Genomic DNA, 17,403 nt, shown 5'->3' on the forward strand with positions numbered 1-17,403 from the left:
GTGGGAGCATCGCGAGGGGTCTCCCCCGCCGCATCCCCCGCCGCGTCCCTCGCCATAACGAGAGCGGGGAGGGGGACAAACAGCGAGGGGAGGGGAAGGAGAGGAGGCGGCCACCCTTCCCCGCTAGGCTGCAGGCAGGGGAGGAGGGCGCCAGAAGGGGAAGGCTAAAGGGGCGTAGGGAGCAACCAAGGACTAAGGTTGGGATTGTTGCAGGGCACCAACGCAGAGGGGGGTTCCGGCTCCTCCAGTTGCACTAGGGGAGCGGGGGGGCAACGACAGAGGGGGGAGTGCAGTGAACAAGGGGAAACCAAATGGGGAAGGGCACAAGCGCCTGAGAGGGGGCGTGGGCGCATGGGGGGGGAACCGATCAGGGCTGGGGGAGCACAGGGTGGGGGGAAAGGGCAAGCTGAGATTGGGGTAGAGGGACCACAGGGACAGCTGCAGGGCCGGGGCAGAACTATCAGGCGGCAGAGGGAAATAGGTGGGGTGGACAAATGTGGCAAAGGGGAGGGGGTCAGTCCAGTATGAGGGGGGAGGTGGTGCACCCACAGGCACTTGTGCCAAAAAGTCAGTGGTTGGCTGCTGCTGCTGCAGGCCCAAATGGTGAAAGTGGGCGTGGTGAGCCAGGCGAGCAGCTCAGTCCCAGAGGCAGGAGTCCAAAGCAGAAGGAAAACAGCCAGCGGGGGTAGGGGAAGAGGGCAACGATGGTGGTGGGGGCGAAGGGGGACACGGATGGACTGGGGGCAGGCTCCATGCCACACCCCCGGTGCCCCAGCGGACACAGTCTAAACCCCCACCACAAGAGCACAGTTTGAAAAAGACTCAGTCCAGAAAAGCCCCCTCCATAGTGGTCTTCATACTGTCTCCAGCAGCGGGTGGTCCTCTTCTCCTTCCTCTCCTCCTCCGGGCACCAACAGCTCCCCAGCAACAGCCACAGTAGGCCCAGCAGTTCCAGGTGGTGGTGGTCTGGTGTCCAGGCAGGAGGGACCCCGCTCAGAGGGTGGTGGTCTCAGCAACAAGAGCTGGGGTCCCTTACTCCTCCCCTCTTCTCTGGGAAGCAGGCCAGCAGCCCCCCCCCCCAGGGGCTGTAGGTGGAATAACAGCAGTAACTGAGGTGGGGGGGGGAACCACCAGCCAGCCAGCAAACAGACAGCAGAGAGAGGGGCTGGTGGTGGTGTCTAGCCCAGCCAGGGAAGCAGCAGGAGCAGGAACAGCAGCAGAAACAGCAGCAGCAAGGGCCCAGTGCCCAGCAGCAGCAGCCCTCTCCCTCTTTCCTCTACAGCAGAGCTGTAGAAAGGAGAGCCAGTACTGGCCTATTGGCATCCAGTGGGGTGGGCGGGCAAAGCCCGCCCACTTCTAAAGGGCCTCCCCCTAGCCTAAGGGGAGGACCCACAGGTCTGGGACACCAAATAATTACGGGGGACAACTAATGAAAAAAAAAAACAGGATCGGGAGTGAGGTCATAGGGCTAAACGAAGGGAACCCGATGGGGACACCGAGCAGAGAACCCCGGACAACGCCCACTGCTCCTCGAAGGTGTCAAGGGAGCCAGTGGACGCCGCCCAGAGGAACTCTGCCCGGATGCGTGAGCAGACGGAGGAACGGAAATACGCCCCACAGTCGCAGGAAATCCCGTCGGCCAACCTCCTCTCCCTGGTGTTGTAAATGGCTAGTTTGGCCAGGGCCAAGAGGAGGTTGAGAAGGAGATCCCGCGACTTCGTGGGGCCACGGATGGGGAGCGTGTAGATAAAAAGGTGAGGGGAAAAGTGCAACCAAAAACGCAGGAAAATATTCAGGAGGAGCCGGAACAGGGGCTGCAACCTGGCGCACTCCAAATAAACGTGCGCCAAGGTCTCCTTCTCACCACAGAAAGGGCAGGTGCTAGGGACAGATGTGAACCGCGCCAGGTACACGCCCGTGCTCACGGCTCCGTGAAGGAGCCTCCAACTGATATCCCCGGCGGGCCTCGGGACCAGGGCAGAGTACAAGTTGGCCCACCGGGGCTCCTCACCCTCGAGAGGCGGCAGGAGGTCCCGCCATTTGGTATCGGGGCGGGATGCGAGGGTGAGGTAGTGAAGGGTATGGAGCACGAGCGAGTACAGATGTTTCCGTGGCGCGGTCTGGAACAAAACCGGCTGCAGATCATGCAGCCGGCTGGCAGTGAAAGGGTGAGGGGGCCGATTGGGTCCACGGGGCAGGGGCCCGATAAAAATGTCCACGGGGCCTGGGGTGGAGGGTGGGCGGGGCGTGCCCTCTCGCAGGACCCGGTCGAGGTAAGCCCGAGCAGCGGGCAGTAAAGCGGCCTTCACCTCCTGAAGTACGCGCTGGGGAGTACGAGGTCTGGAGAGCCCCATGCGCTGAGCGAGCGTCAGGGGATCCAGCCAGTCTCCCCGGTCGTAGTCCAGGAGGTCTCCGACCCTGGTGACTCCCGCCGAGACCAACCTCTGGCACACCGTGGGGGACTCCGCCACCTGCACACGAAGCTGGGGATTGTGTAGCAGGGGCTCCGCGAGGAGGTCAACCCCCACGGTTGCTGCCACGGACCTGGTCGTTGAAAAGAGCTTCCAGGTCCGGAGGAGGTCTTGGTAGAAGACCGGCAGCCCGGAGAGGTCTCGCGGAAGACCTCTCGGATGGAGGTAAAAGAGCTGCCGGTCGTATCGGAGCCCTCGAAAGCGGCGGAGGAAGGCGTGCGCCAATACGCTCCACGCCGGACTACCCGCACCAAACAGGAGCCGCTGCAGGGCCTGGAGGCGGAAGACATGGACCTGAGCGCGTAAGCACTTCAGGCCCTGCCCCCCCTCCTCCAGGGGCAGGTGGAGGACCCCTGCAGAGACCCAGTGCGTCCCTGGCCAAAAGAACTCCAGAATCACAGTCCGGAGGTTGGCCAGGAAACCCGGGGCCGGGACCAGGGTGTTGAGTCGGTACCAGAGCATGGACAGGACCAGTTGATTAAGCACCAGTGCCCTCCCCCGAAGGGAGAGGCACCGGAGTAGTCCTGTCCATTTCCGGAGCCGCTCCGTCACCCTGCCCTGCAAATCCTGCCAGTTCTCCGGCGGAGACGGATGCGTGGCAGAAAGGTAAACGCCGAGATAGAGCAGCGGACCCGCGCTCCACCTGATGGCCTGAAGCGCAGGTGGGAGGGAGCTCACCTGCCACCCGTCCCCGACCACCAGGCCAGAGCTCTTGACCCAGTTGACCCGGGCAGAGGAGGCCGCCGAGTACACAGCCTGGCAAGCCTCCACCCGCGCCAAGTCGCCCGGGTCCTGGACCACGAGGAGCACATCGTCAGCGTATGCCGACAGGACCAGCCGCAGCCCCAGCTCCCGAAGCACCAACCCCGTCAACCTCTTGCGGAGGAGACAGAGGAAGGGCTCGATCGCCAGAGCGTACAGCTGGCCCGAGAGGGGGCACCCCTGCCGCACTCCCCGCCCGAAGCTGACCGGCTCGGTCAGGGTCCAGTTGAGCCTGACCAGACACTCCGCGGAAGCGTACAGCACCTGCAGAAAACCCACAAACAGGGGTCCGAAGCCGAACGCTCGCAGAGTGCCCAGGAGATACCCGTGATCCATCCGGTCGAACGCCTTCTCCTGATCCAGGGACAGGAGGGCGAACGACAGACCATCCCTACACCCCAATTCCAGAAGGTCCCGGATTAGATACAAGTTATCAAAGATGGTGCGGCCCGGGACGGTGTAGGTCTGGTCTGGATGGACCACGTCCGCCAGCACGGACCCTAGCCGCATCGAGATGGCCTTCGCAACAATTTTGTAGTCCGTGCTGAGGAGCGAGACGGGACGCCAATTCCGTAAGTCGCGGAGGTCTCCCCTCTTCGGCAATAAGGCCAGCACGGCTCGCCTGCACGAGAGAGGGAGGACCCCGCTCTGCAAAGCCTCGGCCCAGACAGTGACCAGATCTGGGCCGAGGACGTCCCAGAACACGCGGTAGAACTCCACGGTCAGCCCGTCCAAGCCCGGAGATTTATTGGTGGGCATGCGACGGAGGGCCTCCGAGAACTCGGCCAGAGTGAGAGGCAGCTCTAGCCGGTCCCGGTCGCCCGTGCTGACCGTCGGGAGCCCGTCCCAGAGCACTCTGCAAGCGTTAGGATCGGTCGGATCCGGGGAGAAAAGAGTGGCGTAGAAGGCCCTGGCCCTCTGGCACATCTCCGCCGGATCCGTGAGGTGGGTGCCGTCCTCCGCCAGGAGGCAGGTGACGTGCTTCTCGGCCCCCCTCCTTTTCTCCAGGGCGTAGAAGAAGCGGGAGCCGCGATCCATCTTCCGAAGGAGGTGGATGCGGGATCGAACAAAAGCACCCCGGGCCCGATGGTCTTCGAGAGCCCGGAGCTCCTCCCGCTTCTCCCGGCACGCTCCGCAGAGGGATGGATCCTCGGGGCTGGCGGCCAGACGCCTCTCCAGCTCCAAGACCTCCCGCTCCAACTGCCCTATCGCCGCATCCCTCCGTCGGCTGGCACCCCGAGTGTAGTCACGGCAGAAGAGCCGGGCGCGCACCTTCCCCAGATCCCACCACCGCCGCGCCGAGGAAAAGGCGCGCCTCTGCCCTCGCCAGGCCAGCCAGAACTCCCGGAAGGACGCCACAAAGCCCACATCCTCCAGCAAACTATTATTAAAGTGCCAATAGGCCGGCCCCGGCCTCTCCGCGCAGAGAGAGGCCGTCACGGTGGCAAGATGGTGATCCGAAAAGGGGGCCGGCTGAACGCTGGAGGAGTGGGCCCGTGAAAGGTGGAAACGTGACAGGTAAATACGGTCCAGCCGGGAGTGGCACGACCGATGGGCCTCCACCCGGACGAAGGTGAACGTCGAGACGTCGTCTGGGTGGTGGTCGCGCCAGACGTCCACCAGGGAGTGGCGGTCGACAATCTCCCGGAGGACGTCCGCAGCTGCCGGGCACTGCTCGGTCCCCGAGCGGTCCCGTTCCTCGAGGGTGGTGTTAAAATCCCCTCCCAGGACCAGGCACTCACGAGGGTCCAGGGAGCCAAGGAAGGCGGATGCCTGCTGATAAAAACGTAGTCTCTCCGGGCCCGATGTCGGGGCGTAAACGTTGACGAGATGAACCACAAGCCCCTCCATGCGGACCCGGAGGTGCAGCAGGCGTCCCGGCACAGCCTCGGCGACCCCTAGCACCTCGTGCCGTAGGTCGGGGGAGAACAGGGTCGCCACTCCAGCCGCGCAGACAGAGAAATGGCTAAAGTAGGCCCCATCCCCCCACTCCAGCCGCCAGCTAGCTTCAGCGGCCGGATCCGTATGGGTCTCCTGCAGGAAAACCACAGAGTACCCCCCCTCCCGGAGGAAGGAGAGCACCTGGCTCCTGCGGAGACCCATCCTACAGCCTCGGGTGTTCAAGGTGGCAAGGACGATCGGCGCCATGAGGAGGGCTGGGGGGGATCCTCGCTGGCAGACACGCCCACGGCCTCCGGCAGGCCGCGCAGCAATCCGTGACCAACCCCGAAGGTAAGCAAGGAGTCACGGAAGGCACGGACCCGCCGGTAGACCACGGCGGCCTGCTTCCCGGTCCTCCTACCCTCCCCCATGAGGGCCCTTGCGGCCCGGAGGACCTGATGGAAATCCCCCCACCGCTGGAGCGCAAGATGGACTTTGTTCCGGGAGCCACGGACGTCCTCAAGGAACTCCCGCAGCTCCTCCCTCAGCACATGGGGGGGTGGGGTCACTGATCGAGGACTGGCCCCCAGTGGGGCCCCCGTCACAGCCCCGTGGCCCACCAAGGCGGGCAGGCAGGGGGCAGATCCCCAACGTGGCAGCAGATGGACCGACGCCACACGACCCGCCCCGCTCTCAGAGTCAAGAAGGGGTGGTGGAAGGAGAACAGCAGCCCCTAGGGGGTCGGGACAGGAAAGAGCTAGTGAACCCGCTCCCTGGGAGGTACTGCCAGGGGCAGCACTGACATCACAGGAAGCGGGGGGGACAAGGACAGGGCCGACAGGAGTAGGGCGGGGATCAGGGAGAGAATCCGGGAAGGAGGTAGAGGCAGGATCCGGAGCCTCCACAGGTGAGACGCCAGAAGGTGGCTCCTCCTGGCCAGGATCAAGGATCTGGGAAGCTGGCAGGGGACCCCTAACGATGCCGGGCTCAGCCACTGTGGCACGTGCGGCAGCCTCGGCACCCAGAGAGAGATGGTGGTCAATGGGGTCCCCGCTGGGGAAGGAGGGCGGGTCCTCCACACCAAAGAGGGACACCCCCTGGGAAGCAGGTCTCGGCAGCGGGGCACTGGCCGTCGCCCCAAGGGGCTCGGCGGCCGTCAACAGAGTGCCACCCACAGCCGAGTCGAGGGAAGAGTCCAGGGGACCCTCAGAGGTGGGAGCAGAAACAGCGGGTAGGGGAAGGGAACCCAGGGACAGGGGGGATGTAGTGAGGTCACCCAGATCGAGGCCCGCCGGCAGAGGGTCGTCCTCCCCCTGCGTGACCGGGGTCAAACCCAGGGCCTCGATTTCTGCGTAGATGGGAGGGAGATCACAGTCCACCACCCCAGGGCCCTCCCTGCCAGCACCCGAGGCGATACCCACCGCGGCGCTCGCAGAGGCGCCAAGTGAGAAGGGGGTGAGAGAGGCTCCCTCGGGGGCTTCCACGGGAAGGGACCCCGGAGGAGGGGCGGTGTCACCTTCCGGTGCTGCCACGGCATCCCCAGCCGGCACCACAAACTGGGAGTCATCAGGGGACAAGGCGGAAGACTCGACATCGGCGCCCCCCTTCCTGCTCTTCCGGGGGGCCTCCGAATCCGAAGCATGGAAAGAAACTCGAGCCTTCCGCTTGCCCCGCTTCCCCTCCACTAAGGACCAGCCCTCCATGGCATCATCCGGGGGCTGGCTAACAGGGGTCGGCTCGGGGGGCAAGGGCAATGGCTCGGGGACTCGAGGAGGCAGTGGTGGGACAGCAGAAACCGGGGAGGATTCCCCCTGGGACGAGCCCTCTCCCACGGCCGGCGATAGCCCCGCCACACCCTCCTCCACAGAGGTGGACCGAGAAGAAGGAGGAGGGGCAGCTTCGGGTGCTAGGCAGCCAGGGGCACCGGCGATGACAGGGCCGGCGCCTTGCCAGGGCTCGGGGGTCCCGGACGCTCCTCCGTGCTGGGCCAAGGGACAGTCCCTCCGGACGTGCCCCATCGCCCGGCAGAGGTAGCACCGGGCCTCCCCCGTCGAGTAATGCACCCGGTAGTGGGCTCCCTGGTAAGGGACCAGAAAGGACCCCTCGAGCGCCTCTCCGCCACGCGCCGCCGGCGGCAGTTGAAGCTGCACTTGCCGGCGGAACGAGAGAACATGACGGAGGGCGGGGTCCTTGCAGCCCAAGGGGAGAGGGCTGATGACAGAGATGGGGCGTCCCAGGGCAGAAAGGGCGGGCAGCAGGGCGGCATTGGGCAGGAAGGGAGGGACGGAGGTCAAGATCAAGCGGACCCCCAGGTCTTCTAACGGCTCCAGGGGGACGAACACGCCCCCCACCGCCAGGCCCGTCTCTACCGCCTCCTGGGCGGCAGCCTCCGATGCCAGGAAGAAGACCACCTTCCCGTACATTTTGGAGGCCGCCACGATGGCCGTGGGCCCCACTACCCTGGCCAACGCCCGCACGTAGGTCTCCACGTGGGGCGAGGCGGGCACCAGGAGGCAACGGACGCCGTGCTTCCTGGTCAAAGTGGGAAAGGGGCCCCGGCCGCTGTAGATGGTGGCAGAAGCAGCGGGCGGAGGAGCAGCGGCAGGCGGGGGGGCCGCCGCCACCTGGGCGTAAGCCCTGGGGGCCGAGGGAGGGACACCTGCAGAGCTGGTGGAGGGAACAGCGGGGAGGGACGCCGCAGCCGGTAGTGGGGCTGCGGCAACGGGGGCAGTCTCCGCCATGGAGGGCCTGGCCTTTCTAGCGGGGCCCTTACCCTTCTTCCCACCCCGACCCTTCCCACCGGCTGGGGGGGCTCCCCCCGAATCAGAAGGGGCGAGAGACGTGGCAGCAACGGAGGTCTCCCCAGTACTCTCCGCCGCCGGTGCCCCAGCAGGGGCGGTGGTAGGTGGATCGGCAGCGGCGGTCGAGGTAGAGGCTTGGGCAGTGGACACGGGGGCAGGTGGAGGAGGGGTAGTGGGAGCATCGCGAGGGGTCTCCCCCGCCGCATCCCCCGCCGCGTCCCTCGCCATAACGAGAGCGGGGAGGGGGACAAACAGCGAGGGGAGGGGAAGGAGAGGAGGCGGCCACCCTCCCCGCTAGGCTGCAGGCAGGGGAGGAGGGCGCCAGAAGGGGAAGGCTAAAGGGGCGTAGGGAGCAACCAAGGACTACGGTTGGGATTGTTGCAGGGCACCAACGCAGAGGGGGGTTCCGGCTCCTCCAGTTGCACTAGGGGAGCGGGGGGGCAACGACAGAGGGGGGAGTGCAGTGAACAAGGGGAAACCAAATGGGGAAGGGCACAAGCGCCTGAGAGGGGGCGTGGGCGCATGGGGGGGAACCGATCAGGGCTGGGGGAGCACAGGGTGAGGGGAAAGGGCAAGCTGAGATTGGGGTAGAGGGACCACAGGGACAGCTACAGGGCCGGGGCAGAACTATCAGGCAGGCAGAGGGAAATAGGTGGGGTGGACAAATGTGGCAAAGGGGAGGGGGTCAGTCCAGTATGAGGGGGGAGGTGGTGCACCCACAGGCACTTGTGCCAAAAAGTCAGTGGTTGGCTGCTGCTGCTGCAGGCCCAAATGGTGGAAGTGGGCGTGGTGAGCCAGGCGAGCAGCTCAGTCCCAGAGGCAGGAGTCCAAAGCAGAAGGAAAACAGCCAGCGGGGGTTAGGGGAAGAGGGGCAACGATGGTGGTGGGGGCGAAGGGGACACGGATGGACTGGGGGCAGGCTCCATGCCACACCCCCGGTGCCCCAGCGGACACAGTCTAAACCCCCACCACAAGAGCACAGTTTGAAAAAGACTCAGTCCAGAAAAGCCCCCTCCATAGTGGTCTGCATACTGTCTCCAGCAGCGGGTGGTCCTCTTCTCCTTCCTCTCCTCCTCCGGGCACCAACAGCTCCCCAGCAACAGCCACAGTAGGCCCAGCAGTTCCAGGTGGTGGTGGTCTGGCGTCCAGGCAGGAGGGACCCCGCTCAGAGGGTGGTGGTCTCAGCAACAAGAGCTGGGGTCCCTTACTCCTCCCCTCTTCTCTGGGAAGCAGGCCAGCAGCCCCCCCCCCCCCAGGGGCTGTAGGTGGAATAACAGCAGTAACTGAGGTGGGGGGGGAACCACCAGCCAGCCAGCAAACAGACAGCAGAGAGAGGGGCTGGTGGTGGTGTCTAGCCCAGCCAGGGAAGCAGCAGGAGCAGGAACAGCAGCAGAAACAGCAGCAGCAAGGGCCCAGTGCCCAGCAGCAGCAGCCCTCTCCCTCTTTCCTCTACAGCAGAGCTGTAGAAAGGAGAGCCAGTACTGGCCCCAGGAGAAGCAGGCTTCTGCTCCCTGAGTGACCATAGCAGGGGCTGCACTAGAGTAGTCGGGAACCTGCTAGAACCAGTTAAGGCAGACAGGCTGATTAGATCACCTTCAGCCAATCACGGGAGGCTAATCAGGGCACCTGGGTTTAAAAAGGAGCTCACTCCAGTCAGGCAGGCGGGAAGCCAGAGGAGAGGAAGTGCGTGTGAGGAGCTGGGGGCAAGAGGCACAAGAAGCTGAGAGTGAGAGGCTGTGCTGCTGGAGGACTAAGGAGTACAGGTGTTATCAGACACCAGGAGGAAGGTCCTGTGGTGAGGATAAAGAAGGTGTTTGGAGGAGGCCATGGGGAAGTAGCCCAGGGAGCTATAGCTGTCACACAGCTGTTACAAGAGGCACTATAGACAGCTGCAATCCACAGGGCCCTGGGCTGGAACCCGGAGTAGAGGGTGGGCCCTGGTTCCCCCCAAACCTCCGAACTCCTGATCAGACACAGGAGGAGTTGATCCAGACTGTGGGGAAGATCACTGAGGTGAGCAAGTATGCCAATAAGTGCAGGACCCACCAAGGTAGAGGAGAAACTTTGTCACAGTATATTTGCACTGCTGTGCTCTAGGGGCTGACCAAAGTACCACCGCTAGCAGCAGCCCACAGGTTCTTTAGCTTACCAGGTAGAGGCTTTCATCTGCAGACAAAGATCCCTAGTTCTACCCCCAGTACTGTATGTTTGTAGTACAGCTGATGCATATGATGGGACAGGTGCAATCATAAATAAAGCTAAGGTTTTGTCATGCATATGACCCCTGTGACAAAATTGTAGCCCTAATCATGAGCTAGTTCTAGTCTCACTTGGGGGCAACACATGACCTGGTAGAGCTCAGCCTTGGAGGCTCAGGGAAAGGGCTGGTATTTGTAGAAGCATAGGATTAGAAGGGACCTAAAAGGTTATCTAGTCCAGTCCCTGGCACTCATGGCAGGACTGGGTATTATCTAGACTACTTCTGACAGGTGTTTGTCTAATCTACTCTTAAAAATCTCTAGGGATGGAGATTCAACAACCTCCCTAGGCAATTTATTCCAGAATTTAACCACCCTCACAGGCCGTTTTACCTAATGTCCAACCTAAACCTCCTTTGCTGCAATTTAAGCCCATTGCTTCTTGTCCTATCCTCAGAGGTTAAGAAGAACAATTTTTCTCTCTCCTCCTTGTAACAATCTTTTATATACATGAAAACTGTTATCATGTCCCCTCTGTCTTCTCTTCCCCAGACTAAACAAACCCAATTTTTTTCTATCTTCCCTTTATAGGTCATGTTTTCTTGACCTTTAATCATTTTTGTTGCTCTTCGCTGGACTTTCTCCAGTTTATCTACATCTTTCCTGAAATGTGGCACCCAGAACTGAACACAATACTCCAGTTGAGGCCTAATCAGCTCGGAGTAGAGTGGAAGAATTACTTCTCATGTCTTGCTTACAATGCTCCTCCTACTACATCCCAGGATGACGTTCACTTTTTTTTGCAAAAGCATCACACTGTTGACTCATATTTAGCTTATGGTGCACTATGACACCCAGATCCCTTTCTGCAATATTCCTTCCTAAGGAGTCATTTCCCATTTTGTATGTGTGCAACTGATTGTTCCTTCCTAAATGGAGTACTTTGCAGTTGTCCTCATTGAATTTCATCCTACTTATTTCAGACCATTTCGCCAGTTTGTCCAGATTATTTTGAATTTTAATCCTGTCCTCCAAAGCACTTGCAACCCTGCCCAGCTTGGTAGCGTCCACAGACTTTATGTGTGTACGCTCTATACCATTATTTAAATAATTGATGAAGATATTGACCAGAACCAGACCCAGAACTGATCCCTGCAGGACCCCACTTGTTATGTTTTTCCAGCATGACTGTGAATCACTGATAACTCCTCTCTGGGAACGGTTTTCCAACCAGTTTTGCACTCACCTTTCAGTAGCTCCATCTAGGTTGCATTTCCCTAGCTTTTTCATGAGAAGGTCATGTGAGACAGTATCAAAAGCTTTACTAAAGTCAAGATATACCATGTCTACCACTTCCTCCCATCCACAAGGCTTGTTACCCTATCAAAGGAAGCTATCAGATTTGTTTGACATGATTTATTCTTGACAAATCCATGCTGACTGTTACTTATCATCTTATTATCTTCTAGATGTTTGCAAATCAATTGCTTAATTATTTGCTCCATTATCTTTCCGGGTGCAGAAGTTAAGCTGACTGGTCTGTAATTCCCCAAACTGTCCTTATTTCCCTTTGTATAGATTGTCACTATATTTGCCCTTTTCCAGTCTTCTAGAATCTCTTCCATGACTTTTCAAAGATAATTGCTAATGGCTCAGATATCTCCTCAGTCAGCTCCTTGAGTATTCTAGGATGCATTCCATCAGGTCCTGGTGATGTGAAGACATCTAACTTGTCTAAGTAATTTTTAACCTATTCTTTTCCTATTTTAGGCTCTGATCCTACCTCATTTTCACTGACATTTGCTATGTTAGATGTCCAATCACCACCAACTTTCTTGATGAAAACCTTATTTATACAAAAACCATGAGGGTTTCTGTATAAATAGAGCAGTTAACATCACATATAAGAGCACCGGCCGCTTTGCATCATTCTTGTGAGCCCCCTTGAGGAGCAGGGAAAGGTGCAATGGCTGAAGTGCATGTAGAGTGTGCCCAGGTTAATGCAGCTGAAACCTGATCTACACAGGTCTGCATTACATGAAGGAGGGCATGTACACAGATGAAAGGGGGAGGGAGCATATGGGGGGAACAAGCCTGTGTGTTTGAGGGAGAAGGGAGACAGGTCTGTTAATGGGGCCTTCATGCCCTAGTCAGGCTTTCCTTTATCATGCTTACCAACTTGAAACCACTGCCAGATTAAACTGCAGCCCACTAGACTGGGCCATAAATCATCCTAGCTCGTGCTTCTGATTCAGCCTGACTCTGGTGCAGAAGGTGGCTGACAGCGAGCAGCCCCTGGGGTCAGCCCTCTCATGCAGGAATCCAGTGTAGTCCCAGACTGCAACATGCAGTTTCAGTACCACTTTATTATATTTCTATTCACTCAAAACAGGGAGGAAAAAAAACAAAGTGAATGAAACAGTAACACTGATGCCTAAGGAGGGGTCTGTTGCTGACTCAGGGATGCCTGCCCCCAAGTCAGATCTGTCCAGGGAAATAGCTTCTCATTGTCTTTTGTGAGTGGCCTGTTCAGGTCTTAGTGCATGTGCAAAATATAAAACTGTTATATGACCCCGACCTCCAGTGGGATCTTCACAGACACATGCATGGAGAGATTGGGTGCAGCAAGCAGTGGCTGCTAACAGGGAGTTTTGCAAGGGAGTTCTCCAGGTGAAGGAGGAGCAAATCAGCAACGTATTATCGCCTAGGCCAACAAGTCCTAGGCCTAGAGTGCCAAATTTGCAGGGCTGAATTTGCTCACACCCCGTCCCCAATTCTGCCCCTTCCCCAAATCCCCGACCGCGCATCCCCAGGGGTGCCGCGCTTCCCTCCTTCCTCTCAGGCTTGCCACATGAAAGTGCTGGGAGGGTGGGAGAAGCAATAGCGGCGTGATTGGAGGAGGCGGAGCAGAGGTGAGCTGGGGCCCGTGGATGGGGGGAGTAACTGGGGGGTCAGGAACCGCTCCCCGCCCAGTTCACCTCCGCTGCACCGCTGCCATCCCCTGAGCATGCCGCAATTCCCCTTCTCCCCGCTCCCAGGCTTGCTGCGCGAAAGTGCTGGGAGGGAGGGAGGGAGGGAGAAGCAAGTAGTGGCACTCAGAGGAGGCAGCGCGGAGGTGAGCTGGGGCCTGCGGGCGCGGGGAGTAACCCCGGGGGACCGGGAACCGCTCCCCACCCCAGCTCACCTCCGCTCCACCACTGCCATCTCCGGAGTGTGCCGCAACTCCCCTTCTCTCTCCCCCCTCCCTCCCAGCCTTGCTGCGAGGAAGCGGACGTGAGCTGGGGGGGGCAATTTTTTGTGGGCCTAGGGGCGGCAAATTTGTTAATCCACCCCTGGAGCAAATACAGCACCCTTGGGGTAAGTGACTGTCTGTAGTGTGTGTTTGAGTTTGGGGGTTACTTGCTGGTGCTGAGCTTGTGTTTGTCCATCTCTTTGTTTCTTTGTTTGAAGGACCCTGTGCTGTGGCTGGCAGTTGGAAGCTGTGAGCTTCAAAGGAAGGTTTGAAAGCTAGAAGCCTCTGTTGATTGGCTGAGCCTTAGTCAGTGGGTGAGGCTATCATGCAGGCCAGGGCTTTATAAAGCAATGCGCAAGCGACCAGGGGCTCCTACTAGGGATTTTCGCAAGGGCATTTGGAAGGAGGCAAGGCCCTCTTGCTGTTGCTTTTGTTTTAAAACCTATAAACTAAACGACAGTCAAAACTTCTTGCTTTAAACAACCCCTTCATTAACTAGGAGACCATGCAGGCAGAAGCCCAGCAGCAGAGTGGGGGCTATCCAGTTTATTGCGCTGAGTGCAGCATGTATGATTACCTGCCCTGTGGCCGGGTGCCGTATGTGTGCTGTCGGTGCAAGGAGCTCCTGGTCCTCAGAGACCGCGTACGGGCTTTGGAGGCCAGCGTGGCACAACTGGAAGAGCTAAGGGAGGCAGAGAAGTATGTTGATGAGGCTTTCCAGGACACTGTAGAATTGTCCCATCTCCACTCAGACAGCCCCTGTGCTGTTGAGGAGCATGAAAGGCCCAGGGAAGCAGAGCAGTCAATGAGAGCAGAGGGAAACCTTCCCATAGTTGGGACCCTCCTTCCAGGTGGTGTTAGGGTAACTTCTTGCACTGAGGTTACCTCTCTGGGGGAGGGAACTCCGGTTATTAGGAAAAGGCAGGTGTTAGTAATGGGAGATTCAATCACTTGAAACATAGATAGCTGGGTTTGTGATGACCGGAAGAACCATATGGTGACTTGCCTGCCTGGTGCAAAGGTTGCGGATCTCTCAAGGTATCTGGATAGATTTATGTGTAGTTGTGACGAACTGGGAAAGTTCTTAATGTTTTCTCTGAGTACTGTGTTGGTGCCTCAGTGTCCCCATGGCAGTTCTTAAGTATCTGGCAGAGCAAAGGGCCAGTGCACCTAAATGCCTGGCACTCTGTCTCCTAGCAACTGATGGCCTGGGCCCCTCCTCTGCAAAGGTGCCAGCTGAAGGTGTTGGAGACAAAGGGATCAGGCAACCTCCTGGCCCGGGAAAGGAGCTGAGGAGAGAGGAGGGGCTGGGAGGGTGGTTAGTCTGGAGCTGGCTGGGGTCAAGGGTGGAGGGCAGACCTGGGGGTCTGGCTCACTGCCCCCCAGAATGGACCCAGCCGAGGGGTCCGGTTCGCTGTATCTACAAGCTCTGTTTTAGACCCTGTTCCTGTCATCGAATAAACCTCTGTTTTACTGGCTGGCTGAGAGTCATATCTGACTGCAAAGTGGGGGTGCAGAACCCGGTGGCTTCCCCAGGACCCCGCTGGGGTGGACTCGCTGTGGGAAGCGCACGGAGGGGCAGAGGATGCTGAATGCTCCAAGGAGAGACCCAGGAGGTGAAGCTGTGTGAGCTTCTTGCCCTGAACAAGTCTGCTCCAAGGGAGAGGAGGCTCCCCAAAGTCCTGACTGGCTTGGTGGGGAGCAGTTCCAGAGCATCGCCCGGTGACTCTGTGATAGTAGTGCTGGAGAGGAGCCAGTGGTCGTGGTACATTTAGGTACCAATGACATAGGGAAGGGTAGGAGAGACATCCTGGAGGTCAAATTTAGGCTGCTAGAGAAGAGACTGAAATCCAGGATCTCTATGATGGCATTCTCAGAATTGCTCCCAGTTCCATGTGCAGGGCCAGGTAGACAGGCAGAGCTTCAGAGTCTCAATGCATGGATGAGACGATGGTGCAGAGAGGAGGGGTTTAGATTCATTAGGAATTGGGGAAACTTTGGGATAGGGGAGCCTATACAGGAGAGATAGACTCCTCTTAAACCAAAGTGGAACCAGACTGCTGGCACTAAACATTAAAAAGGTTGTAGAGCAGTTTTTAAACTAGGAGATGGGAGGAAAGCCGACTGCTGCAGAGGAGCATGTGGATTGGACAGAGACTTCTCTTAGAGGAGAGTCTATTGATAGAGATTCTCTAGGTTATAGTCAGGAGCAGAGGATGGAAGAGGATAATGTAAGGTCCAGATCAGACGAGAAACATTCACATAAAGAATCGGACACATCAGAAAAGGGCAGACAAATAAACAGTGGCAAGTTTTTAAAGTGCTTGTACACAAATGCTAGAAATCTAAATAATAAGATGGGTGAACTAGAATGCCTCATGATAAAGGAGGATATTGATATAATAGGCATCACAGAAACCTGGTGGACTGAGGACAATCAATGGGACACAATCATTCCAGGGTACAAAATATATCGGAAGGACAGAACAGCTCGTGTGGAGTGTGTGTGGGGGATGGCACTATATGTGAAAGAAAATGTAGAATCAAATGAACTAAAAATCTTAAGTGAATCCACATGTTCCATAGAATCTCTATGGATAGTACTTTCATGCTCTAATAAGAATATAACATTAGGGATCTATTATCAACCACCTGACATGGACAGTGATAGTGATGATGAAATGCTAAGGGAAATTAGAGAGGCTATCAAAATTAAGAACCCAGTAACAGTGGGGGATTTCAATTATACCCGTATTGACTGGGAACATGTCACCTCAGGACAAAATGTAGAGACAAAATTTCTCGATACTTTAAATGACTGCTTCTTGGAGCAGCTGGTACGGGAACCCACAAGGGGAGAGGCAACTCTAGATTTAGTCCTGAGTGGAGCGCAGGATCTGGTCCAAGAGGTAATAATAACAGGACTGCTTGGAAATAGTGACCATAATATAATAACATTTAACATCCCTGTGGTGGGAAGAACATCTCAACAGCCCAACACTGTGGCATTTAATTTAAAAAAGGGGAACTATGAGGGGGTTAGTTAAACAGAAATTAAATGGTACAGTGACTAAAGTGAAATCCCTGCAAACTGCATGGGTGCTTTTTAAAGACACTATAATAGAGGCCCAACTTAAATGTATATCCCAAATTAAGAAACACAGTAAAAGAACTAAAAAAGAGCCACCGTGGCTTAACAACCATGCAAAAGTAGCAGTGAGAGATAAAAAGACTTCCTTCCAAAAGTGGAAGTCAAATCCTAGTGAGGTAAATAGCAAGGAGCATAAACACTGCCAAATAAAGTGTAAAAATGTAATAAGAAAAGCCAAAGAGGAGTTTGAAGAATGGCTAGCTAAAAACTCAAAGGTAATAACAAAATGTTTTTTAAGTACATCAGAAGCAGGAAGCCTGCTAAACAACCAGTGGGGCCCCTTAATGATAGAGATAGAAAAGGAGTGCTTAAAGACGATAAAGTAATTGCTGGGAAACTAAACAAATTCTTTGCTTCAGTCTTCACGGCAGAGGATGTTAGGGAGATTCCCAAACCTGAGCCGGTTTTTGTAAGTGACAAATCTGAGAAACTGCCACAGACAGAATTGTCACTAGAGGAGGTCTTGGAATTAATTGATATATTTAACATTAACAAGTCACTGGGACCAGATGGCATTAACCTAAGAGTTCTGAAAGAACTCAAATGTGAAATTGCGGAACTATTAACTAGGGTTTGTAACCTGTCCTTTAAATTGGCTTCTGTACCCAACGACTGGAAGATAGCTAATGTAACGCCAATATTTAAAAAGGTTTCTAGAGGTGATCCCGGCAATTACAGACTGGTAAGTCTAACATCAGTACCGGGCAAATTAGTCAAAACAATAGTAAAGAATAAAATTGTCAAACACATAGAAGAACATAAATTGTTGGGCAAAAATCAACATGGTTTCTGTAAAGGGAAATTGTGTCTTACTAATCTATTAGAGTTCTTTGAAGGGGTCAACAAATGTGGACAAAGGGGATCCCGTGGACATAGTGTACTTAGATTTCCAGAAAACCTTTGACAA

This window comes from Gopherus evgoodei, chromosome 8 (genome assembly GCF_007399415.2).
Source record: "Gopherus evgoodei ecotype Sinaloan lineage chromosome 8, rGopEvg1_v1.p, whole genome shotgun sequence".
Lineage (NCBI taxonomy): Eukaryota > Metazoa > Chordata > Testudines > Testudinidae > Gopherus > Gopherus evgoodei.